The sequence below is a fragment of the Pteropus alecto genome, unplaced genomic scaffold, assembly GCF_000325575.1.
Source record: "Pteropus alecto unplaced genomic scaffold, ASM32557v1 scaffold73, whole genome shotgun sequence".
Taxonomy (NCBI): Eukaryota; Metazoa; Chordata; class Mammalia; order Chiroptera; family Pteropodidae; genus Pteropus; species Pteropus alecto.
The window spans coordinates 3,425,340-3,437,413 of record NW_006436284.1 but is presented as its reverse complement, the minus strand read 5'-3'; the positions used below and the strand labels follow the sequence as shown (position 1 = coordinate 3,437,413).

The window sequence follows — 12,074 nt, the reverse complement described above, 5'->3', positions numbered from 1 at the left end:
TTAGATCATGATGAGTTAAAAAAAAAAAATGAAATTCTTTGTGAAAACCAGGCATTCTCAATTTAATAAAATAAGAAACAAATTGAAAATGCTAAACTGGTTTATATAAATATAGCTTACGACTCTATATCTAATGTTATAGCAATATACTAATAGATAGGATTTCTTGCTACCTACTTTTAAACTGAGATGCTTGAAACAGATGTTCCTCTACATCCCAGTAATAAGATAGTGGGGCATTATTGAAAGGACGCTTAAGTTTAAGGAGGAGTAGACCTCAAAAGAGAGTATCTAGAATAGTGTGCTGATTGGCAAATAGGACCAATGTGGTATGCAGGTCGGGGGTGGGGAATGATACAACTTACTATGGTCTTAAAGTCTAATTAATGGAAGAGCAAATTCCATGTGACAAATTTTAGCTAGTCTATCCTTGCTAAAGGGAATGTTCATCCCCCCCTTCGCCCCCCTGCCACTCATTGATCTTTGGTAGACTAGTAAGTACTAGGGGAGGTCTGAATTAGGCTCTAATCAGCATATGATTAGGGGTGACAAGATGAATGGTTGCTCTTAGCACTGCAAGCTATACCTGAGGCAAATTTTATTCTTATTTCCTCTTGACAGTACAAAGATTCCAGGGAGAGAAGAATAGAGATTAGGGTATAGTGGGCAATTTTAGGCAGGCTAATTATCAAGATAAGTAATCTGCTTTTTGTTTTAGTTAAAACATTTTTTGATATAATCTTGAATGCCTTTTTATTTAAATTCGAATGTATATAATGTGTAGAATAGGTATAATGGGCACTTCAATATTAGGGCTAAACATAATGTTTTCAAACAGAAGTAACATGTACATGGGACTAGATATCAATTTCTACAAAGGAATAGTTCAGAAATAAGATGAACCTGACAAGTATAAATAACTATTTTTGCTTGGAAAAATAAAAACACTAGAAGATTCGCTATAAAAGATACTAAAATATAGTTAAAATAATACACACAAACTGTTCTCTACTGGAAAATCCTATGTCATTTAATAGCATATGCATCATACCTCACATAGCAAAACTACAGAAACTTTTTCTACTTTCTCATAAAGTTGCAGCATACTTTATGTAAAGTTTTTCATAGAAGTGCGTTAATATCAATTTTCTTATTCAACTACTTTACCCTGTGGCTACTATGTATAAGGCCCTACACAGTGGTTGGGGGCCCTACGCAGTGGTTAGAAGAATGAAGAGAAGGTACTACCAGTCTAGTGAGGCAGATGGTCCAGTAAATAAACAAGTACATTACAACGATGAGTGCAATAATACAAATCTTGAACAGAGCTCTGAGAAAGTACAAAGAGAGGGCCTTCATGTGGCCTTGGAGAAAGGACTTCACCTAGGAAGTTGAATAGAGAAGCAATAGAAATACTCAGTGAGGGCAGAGCCTAATAATATTCTCCATGTTTAAGAAATGTGAAATTTTATAAAATGTTGGATTTAGCATGTGAAAGGCAATGTTATTTAGTGTTAGTTGGGGGAATTATCTGTAAGCAAGGGATGGATTTTCTCACAGTGAATTTATGAGGGGATAAAGGTATTGGGGAGGGGGTACAGGGAAGAGCAAGAAGGATCAGTCCCCATAAGCCATGCATTTTGATGCAAAAGGTTTCCTTACGAATTCTTATTTGATCCTCATCATAACCCTATGAGCTAAGAAAGGCAGGTGCAGGGTATTATTTCCCCTATTTCATGGTCCAGAAAGCTGAGACATGAAGAGATTAGGTAACTTGCCTAAGGTCAAACAATTGCTTTGTGAAAGACTGAGACTAAGGCACAAATCTCTCCATCTCTTGGTGGAGCTCAGCTTTACTAGACCACACGGCCTCCAGGCAAAAACACACACATGGCTTTCTTTTTGTTTCAATATAAATTTTCTTAAAAAATTTGAGGAAAGCTGTTTTCTTTTTTCCACAAAGAAACACACACACACACACACACACACACACACAGTTTTATATATATTGTCAGGGAAGTCATAGAATCCATCCACATTTCACACAAGCCTACTCAGGACAACTAAATCCCACATTTGATAACCATGGGTCAGAATTTGAAGAGAGGGAACATCTCTAGTTGTATAAGTAGGCACTATGACTGTGCGAAATCTTTTCTGTATCAACCTGTGTCCCCAACCTCTTACAAATCCCAGTGACATAGGTCAGTTTGGCTACCGTTAGTATCCTTGTCTCACTGCCTATATGGTGGCTTATTGTCAAGATCTGGCCTGTGCCATACACTTCATCTTGTATTCTGAGTTTTGAAGTTTGGGAATCTTGATGCTATAGAAATGGAATTCTCTATTAAAAAATATCCAATATATAAGAATATTTTGTTCTAAACATTGAAGTTTACATATTACTGCAGTGGTAAATAAGCCTGAGGTTAACTCTAATACTCATTCACATTATATTTTTAAAGTTAACAGCATCATCATTCTTTAGATTCTAACATATTAGGATCCTCTCTACATTTTAATTTTGGTCACAAAAGTACTCCACAAAGTTTAACTAAGTGAATATTGTTGATGCTTTTCATGTTTTAAAATGATGAAAGTGAAGTTATCCAGCAAATTCTACTCCCTTGACTTTAACTGTTTGCCAGTGCTGGCACAGGATTCCAATGAGGCAAGACTAGCATACCGAGAGAAGTGTTTAAAACTGAATTTTGACTTGTGAAAACAAAAACACGTCAACCTCATTTGGGAGGAAGAGTAGCTTTCTCATAGGAGAGAAGATTTTATTCAGCAAAGAAAAGAAAATCAGAAAGCTGAATTCTGAGGTCCCTGAGACCCTGTGCTGGCCTTGTCTTTTAAGGTTCACATTCAAAGGGTAATGAAATCCTAGTATTTTCCCTTTTCTACGACACCTGGATTTCTCATTTTCCCCAGTTTTTCATACAACCCCCCCATTTCCAGTCTCCCTTTGAAAATGTCATGTAAAATAAAAGAGGGACTATTTCTAAACAGAGTTCTTTCTGAATTCTGTCCATGTAGAAACAGGAATGGTTCTTAGCATGCGAAAGGGAAAAATAATCTACATGTTTTAATTTCATGGTATTACTTTCACTGATAGACTCTGACTCTCTGAACTTCTTATTATGTCATCAAATTGAACTTCTGAACTTTTTCTGAGAGCCTATAAACCTGAAAGTAATAGCTGCATGAAATTGTTTTCCGAGGCCTCCCTCAGCGTCTGTGTGGTGGTAGTGTGCTCTCGATTAAAAAGTAAAAGTGCAATGGCATGAAAATGTCATGTCAAATGGACAGTTCTAAAAGTGTTTTCCGGGGCTTTCGGTAAGATACATATCTTTTCTTTAGGCTCATTTTCTCATCTATAAAACTTAGGATATAATCTATCCTTTTCTAATTTGGCAGAACACATTTGGGAATTGCACAAATCGATTCAGAATGAAATCCATAAAGGACTTTGCACTCCTCGGAGAGCTCCATGTAAATGCAATTATCTCATGGTTTGCTACAGGCACCCCACCATGTGTCCAGTGTCACCAGCCTTATTGCATGCTATGGAGAGTTGTATGGCATTTATAATGGCCTGTTGAAGTGAGTGTGCTTTTGACATCCTTCAAATTCTTGCTTAAGTCCTGGCTCACAGAGACTCAGAGGGTCATGAACAGTTTTATTCACACTTCTTTATATTTCCAGCTTCACAGTAAAGTGCTCCTTGCCCTGAGGTTGACCTTTAACTTCAAAGCTGAAATCATTATGTAACTCAAAAAAGCTAAACTGATATTGCGATGAATAGAAATAAAATAGTCTTCAATTACCCTGGAAAGATTTAGAAACAACCTTACTTAAGGAATGCATCCATGCGTGCGTGCGTGCGTGCGTGTGTGTGTGTGTGTGTGTGTGTGTGTGTATTTTTGTATATATATTTAACAAATATAAAATGAGTTACATATATACTAGTGACTATACAGAGCAAGGATTATGGAGAATCAAGATTGTAGCATGGAGGCCAGTTATATAAATTACTTTCTATATTGGAGATTAATAATTATTAAGTGATGTTCTAACTAAAGGGAAGGTAAAATAAGTCTATCAATGTAACAAAATGGTAAACTCTTTAGAAGCAGATGTTAACACACTTTTTTACGCCTCTATAGTACTTATGAGAGATCTACACTTAATAATTTTGGTGGATTTCTTGAACTGAACATAATACTGAACACTCATCTATATGTGCAATAAGTAATTGTCCTTTGAAATGTAAAGATGTTGGCCCAGTATACAGAATTAGATAAATATTGGATTGGAAAGGACAAAAATAATCAAGTTGCTTAGAATTTACGAGTGACATAAATATGCTTCAAGACAGAGAATCTGAGAATTCACTTTAAATTCAGCCACTATTTTCAACAAATAATGAATGTTTACTGAGTTTTGACCATATACCAGTATGATTCTAAGGCTACATGTACAAATTTTTGCTAATTTGGAGAATTAATTTAGGACAAAATACACAGAAAGTAGTAAGTACTAGAGTTATATCACATAAAGATATATCATTACATGTACTGAATTATTGATATTTATATCATAAAACTGAATTAACCATATTATTTCTATATCATTTTATATATAAAGATATAAGAATAAGAATACCCATTTCCAGTATGGCAATCTCAAAGCTTCTTATGTGTTTATTAATAAATAGATCAGAATACTCAAGAGAAATAGTAAAAGTGACTTAGTATCATAACGTGATAGCTTTTATTAAATAGTACTTGTCCAACTCAAGGTCAACAGGTAGTATTTCTCAGTGATTTTTTCCCCCTCTCTTATGAAAATATACCAGTATCTGTGTTGCTATCCTGAAACTTCACAAAATAAATAGAAGATGAAGTATATTATCTAATGCCAGTCTCCTCTGAGTTTAATAACTTTCAAATTCAAATGATATACTTACTTCCTTGACAGATTTGAATTTCGAGACTATCAGCCAGTTAAGAGGACAAAGTATTACTATGGGCCCAGATAACTCATGTTTGCCCTCAAATACCTATGATGACATTAAGTTTCCACAGTGTGCAGCTTGTCTACCACTCCTAGTAGCTAGAAATTATCTTTTTACTGTTGTTTCAACGAACTTTACAAGTGGCAAGGGCAGTTATGTTTTTTCCCCATAGGAAAAGAAAAATAAAATTGTAAAATAAAATAAAATTGTAAAATAAAATTGTAAAATTGTAAAATTGTAAAATTTTGATGATCAAAGAAGAACCCTTAGATTTTGGTTAGGGCTCACAAATTCAGAGACCTACCAACATCAAATAGGTAATATCAATGAGAGAAGCAGAATAAGAGTAATGAGATAAAGTGAATAATATTCAACTCCAGGGTCAAAGGCACTAGAGAGAAGGGGAGATATGGTACACCTGTATCCCATCTCACACATCCCATCTAAAGAATCTTCTTCACATTTCCTACATGTTGCCATGTAGGAAAGCTAGCCTGGTGCTGAAAATTTTTGATGTTTTAAGAAATACACAAAATTTATGGTTTTTGTGTAAAGTATCTTGAATTTAATTGTTAGGTCAAACCTAGCACATCTTCAGCTAAAAATAGGGCTATCATTTAGTAATTTCTGGTCTAAAAGACAATTTCCTCTGGCCTTTTTCATTATCAAGTCAACAGCTAGGGAGGAGTTTCTTTTGAGATAACCTGAGGCAATGGGCCTGGAACTAGTACAATTTGAAGAATAGATGTAGATAGCAGCCATAGTTTGGAAGAGGGATATGGGGAATACAAAGGTACCACTTTAAGGGAACAGACAAGTGTAAGCAACTAAGTAAGGATTTAGGGAGCAAAGGAATTGAAAGAGACACTAAATTAGAGGTCAGATCCTGGCTGAAGAGTGCTCTGGAAAGGATTCAGAAAAGGAAAGAAAGATGATGCTGTGGGAAATGCAAGAAAAAACAATTTTTCCTACTTCACAGTTTCGTCTGGGCCTGTCTGTGAGCCTGTTAGTGTGAAAGTAGGAACAGAACTTTGGCCTCCAAAGAGAATCCCCTTAGCCCAGAAGCAAAAATAGCATTCGATAAAGCTGCTATGGTTATATTGAATGCCTCTAAAGATTACAGGTAAAGGGTAAAGGTTTTCCTTTTCTTTAATTCTAGTTTTTTTTTAAAAAAATAAATAATAATTTAATAATATAATTTCTAGGCCCAAGAATAATAAGACTTTAGTCATCATTAGAAAAAATAATGCTGAAAATAAACACTATCTATTTTCCTCCATGCTTTTATATTTGTATGCAGCATTTGTCAGCATGGCAGCCATGGACAATGATAAAGTGCATTTTTCTGCTTGGGTGGTTAGCCCTTTCATTTTTACAAGTGACAAAATAAAAATCTGCTGAAGAGTGAACATGCTGCTTTCACTGTGTCATCTCAGCCCTGCGGGTCATTTTATTATAAAAATGTAAAAATCCAGTCAATTTTATTTAATCAGCTGAAAAGGAAAAGTGTTTCCAGGTCATTAATCAAGTGTTCCTTCTCTGTGGGACTTGTCTCTTCAGAAACTGCCATATGAATCATTAATAAAGCTGAAAAGATTTTTTTTTTTTTTGCTAGCAGGTTTTTGAGAAACCTAGATGTTATTAATATAACAGAAGTAAAGTAATTTTAGGTCAACAAATAAAGCCTTCTGTAGCCATTGCCTCCAGAACTGTACCTATGTTATTAAAAGCAGCTAATTCTTTACTTTCTAAACATTTAATTGTTAGAAATGTTGGAAAATGTTCAGCTGTTTAGATTGTATACGATTATATATTCCATAATTACATGTTTTCTTGAATGTTATCTAACCTTATATTTACAGTAAACTTTTATTATGTGAATTAATCAAAACATAATGAGACAGTAAGAAGAGATAATTACTACTGTATCTATAATAATAATAATGATAGTAATTAAACACAGCAAACTGCATTCACATAATGTCAAGCTTGTGTTTAAAACCCATAAAAGCCAGTTGTGAAATAGAAGCTTGAAATTCCCTCCTGGAAAAATTTTGTTCCTAATGTCGATATTATTGATGGGGTTAAGTTTTTAAAAAGTGGTCTTGATGTGCATAAAGAAATTTCTAGTATTTGACCAGCAGTTGTTACTAACATTAGAAATCATCTTCAAATTAAATCTTCTTCTTTTGGAATCATATTTACAAGGAAGCTAAATAAAAAAGTCAACAGATATGGGAGAAGATGAAGAGGGGCTGTGTTTCTCAAAGACTATGCATCACTGCTTCACAACTCTAAAAGGAGTTAAGAATAGAGAACATTAATAAATATGCAACTGCATTAAATAATCCCATAATCTTTCAATGCGTAAATTACTTGTGGATGAAAAGATCACAAGGACCACACACTCCATTTTTTCCTTATTGTCAATTGTCTTAGTCCATTAGAGCTGCTATAACGAAATACCATAGACTTGTTGGCTTATAAACAACAGACATTTATTCTTTATAGTTCCAGGAGCTGAGAAGTCCAAGGTCAAGGTAGGGCAGATTTGTTGTCTGGTGGGAACCCACCTATGGTTCATAGGCTGCCATCTTTTTGCTGTGTCCTCACATGACAGAAGTGGGTGAGGAGGCTCTCTGAATGCTTCTTTTATAAGGGTATTAATCCCATTCATGAAGACTCCACCCACATGACCTAATTAATTCCCAAAGGCCTCACCTCCAAATACCATTATACTGGGGATAAGGTTTCAGCATTTGAATTGGGGTCGAGGGGACACAAACATTCACTTTATATCAACAATCTAATACAATCACTGTAGAATTTATAAGGACTCTGATTTTTCCTTGGATAGTCCCACCATTAGGTGATTTTTATTTTATATTGGTTTATGGTGTTAACTTTTGAGATTTAAATTTATTTACTTATGCTCAAACTCTGAGATTTCTCTAAAAAAGCTGTGATGGTGACTCATTCATCCCATGTTTAAGATTATGATTCAGTATTTAATGTGTTCTTTAGCCTTGAACCAGGATTTCAATATCTGTGTGAATTAAAAAAATCAATTAGCCTCTCCCAACTCTAGTTTCTTCATTTGAAAAATTGGGTAAACACTTGAATGGCTTATCATTTTTGATAGAATTTAGTATTAAATGGAGTGACACATAAGCAAGAAGCTTGGAAGCTTGACACTGTTCAATAAGGAACTGGAATTATTAAGATACATATTTTCAATCATTCATGATAAATAGCCACTCTGGTCAACTGAAAGAGTTAATTCCAAGAGTACTCCTCTGGTCATTGTTTTTGGGAAAGTTTGTTCATTGGTGCTTAATGAAAATAGATTAAATTCTGGGTCTTCTGAGAAAATATGTCAGAAATGTATTATCTGCATTATCCACTATGTAACTATGTAGAGAATCATTCGTAACGTTGAAATTTTTAAATTTATTCTTACCATGTTTTATTTATCACTTAAACAAACCATTGTAAATTAATGATACTAGTATTAGTAATACCAGTTCTTGAATATTGCTTTTCTATTTCTAAAAGATGATGTGAAGTAATTGTTCTATTTAATACAGACATTACTCAATATTTAGAATTATTAGTCACTCTCTCTACATACCATCAACTTAAAAAGAGTATTATTTGTTTAATTCCACCTATAGTAAAGGAAGAGATTTTAACTCAGCTATTTCGTTTATAAATCTGTATTCTTTCTTCTAAACATCTTAATCCATAAATTGAAAAAAAATTAAATTCCGAATTCTGTGATAATATCCTGAGCCTCTTTTGAGCTGTGGTAGAAAGTTATTTGTTCTCTGATATTTATTCTCCCTTTTCTTTAATAAACAGAAAACTATAGATTTTAGGCTGAGTATATGACTAGTTAGAAAAAAAGACTTATTTTCAAGCTTTAATCACTCTTAAGTCTGGTTAAATTTAGATTAATGGGATATAAGTCACTAGACCTTTAAACAAGTGTCATGACCCCCTCCTCTCTTTTTTGATTCCCTGTTGGCTGCAATGTGGACATGTTACCAGGAGCTTAAGCAGCCATCTTGGGCCATGAAATTTACGCTATAAATTGAATATGGCAGAATAGTGATATAGAAGGAGCCTGGGTCCCTGATCATTGTAGAATTGTCTTACTAATTCTGGGCTGGTAACTTTTGGACAATGAGTAGAGAAACTTCTATGTTGTCAGAAACAAAAGCAAAAGCAAAAAAACCCCTTTAATTTTCTTATATTGAACTCTAATTTATTGCTTCTTTATGTCTTCTAGCAAAGATTAAAAGAGAAGACTTTTTAAAATAATCATGTTTCCAAGAAAATATTCAATGTGCATATTGAATATGGCAGCTGTTTCCATTTAAGATTTAAATATTCTCAATGAATAACTTTCTATATGTAAATACCTATTTCAATTAAGATTGTTTCAATAGCTGAATCATACTTATACAAGAATGATGAGATTACATTGGTTTATAATATTATGTAAGTTTTAGGTATACAAGACAATGTCAAATTTGGGTGATTTTTCTTTCTTTAACTTGCCTAACTACTTTGGCCAGGATTTCCAATACCATGCTGAATAAAATGATGAGAATGAGCATCCTTGTCTTGTTCCTAATCTTAGAAGAAAAGCTATCAGTTTTTCACTGTTGAGTATGATATAGCCTTTATTACATTGAGGTACTATCCTTCTATACTCTCAATAAATTTGTTAAATCATAAATAGATAATAAATCTTGTCAAATGCTTTTTATGTACCTATTAAGATAACCATATGATTTTTATCCTTTATTTTGTTAATGTGGTATATTACATTGATTAGTTTGTGGATAACAAACCATTCTACCATCCCTTGAATAAATCCTACTTGATCATGTTGTATGGACCTTTTAATGTAATTGTTTTGCTAATATTTTATTGAGGATTTTTACATTTACATTCATCAGAGATATTGGTCTATAATTACGTGTGTGTGTGTGTGTGTGTGTGTGTGTGTGTGTGGGTGAGAGAGAGAAAGAGAGATGTCCTTGTCTGGTTTTGGTATCAGGATAATATTGGCTTCCCTTCACAAAATGAGTTAGAAATCATTCCCTCTTCAACTTTATGGAAAAGTTTGAGAAGGATAGGTATTAAATCTTTGAATGTTTGGTAGAATTCACCAATGAATCTGTCTAATCCTGGATTTTTGTTTTTGAGGATGTTTTTGATTACTGTTTCTCCTTACTGGTGATAGGTCTATTCAGATTCTCATTTTTCTCATGACTTAATCTTGGAAGGTTGTATGATTCTAAGAACTTATTTGATTCTAAGCATTTATTCAATTCTATGTTGTCCAATTTGTTGGCATATTTTTCTTTAGTTTGTTAAGATCCTTTGAATTTCTGTAGTATCCTTTGTAACTTCTCCTTTTTCATTTCTGATTTTATTTATTTGAGCCTTTTCTCCTTTTTAGTGAGTTTAGCTAAAGATTTGTCAATTTTATTTATCTTTCAAAGAATCAGTTCTTAGTGTTATCGATCTTTTCTATTGTCTTTTAAGTCTTTATTATTATTTAGTTTTATTATTTCCTTCTACTGAATTGGGGCTTTGTTTTTTCTTCTTTTGCTATTTGTTTTAGGTGCAAGTTTAGATTGTTTATTTGAGATTTTTCTTGTTTCTTGAAGTAAGGCTTTATTTCCTCTTAGTACTGCTTGTTCTGTAGTATTGGTATGTTGTAATTTTTTATTGTCTCCATGTATTTTTAATTTTTTTCTTTGATTTTTTTGTTGGTCCAATAGTTGTTCAATAACATGTTATTCGATCTTTACACATTTGTGACTTTCTACCTTTCTTTAGGTAGTTGATTTCCAGTTTCATACCATTGCTACCAGTAAAGATATTTGATATGATTTCAACTTTAAATTTATTGAATTTTGAAATTTATTGAAATTTATTGTTTTGTGTCCCAACATATGGTCTGTCCTTAAAAATGTTCAACTTGTATATTCTGCTGCTTTTGGGTGGGATGTTCTATATACATATCCATTATGTTTATCTGATTTAACGGATCATTTAAGGCTGACGTTACTTGTTGACTTTTTGTCTGGATCTATTTATTAATGTAAGTGGGGTGTTAAAGTTTTCTACTATTATTCTGTGGCTGTCAATTTCTCTCTTTAGGTCTGTTTATAATTGCTTTATATATTTTGATGCTCCTATGTTGCATGCATATATCTTAACTGTTTTGTCTTCTTGATGGGTTGTCACTTTTATTACTAAATAATGTCCATTTTGTCTCTTGTTACCTTTTTTGGGTTAAAATCTATTTTGTCTGATATTAATATCACTATACTCACTTACTTTTGGCTACCATTTGCTTGGAGTTTCATCTTCTACTCTTCACTTTGAACCTATATTTGTCTTTAGAGCTGAGATGGGTCTCCTGAAAGCAGCATATAGTATTTTTTTTATGCCTACAGCACCTGGTCTTCCTAGGTGGTCTCCCATCCAAGTACTAACCAGGTCCAACCCTGCTTAGGTTCCAACATTAGACAGGATCAGGTGTGTTCAAGGTAGCATGGCTGTAGACTGGGTCTTGTTTTTTAATCCATCTAGCTACTTTGTGACTTTTGATTGATGAGTTCAATTCATTTACAATTAGGGTGACTATTAACATACAAGGACTTATTACTGCCATTTTGTCTTTTGTTTTCTGATCACTCTATATCTGCATTACTTCTTTTCCCTTGTGTTTCTGTCTACCATTTAAGTTTGGTGTAGTTTTTTATGATATTTTTCTCGGTTTTATCTTTTTTAAAAATTTCATCTCTGCTCTAGATTTTTGTTTTGTGGTTATCATGAAGTTTATATAAAAGTCTCATAAATAAAAGTCTTTTTTTTCTGCTGATAGCATTTTATCTTCATTTGCCTGCACAAGTTCTGTCTTTTTCTCCTCACTTTTTATGTTTTTGTTGTCAAAATTTTTTTTTTTATGTTGGAGTTCATTACCAAATTGAAGTAGCTATAGTTATTTTTAATGCTTTTTCCCTTTAAT

The 12,074-nt window shown here is 33.2% G+C and overlaps 1 pseudogene; it reads right to left on the bottom strand.

Annotated features, from left to right (window-relative positions):
* Nucleotides 1-11,490: 11,490 nt before the first annotated feature.
* Nucleotides 11,491-11,609, bottom strand: LOC112480241 (annotated as a pseudogene).
* Nucleotides 11,610-12,074: the final 465 nt, after the last annotated feature.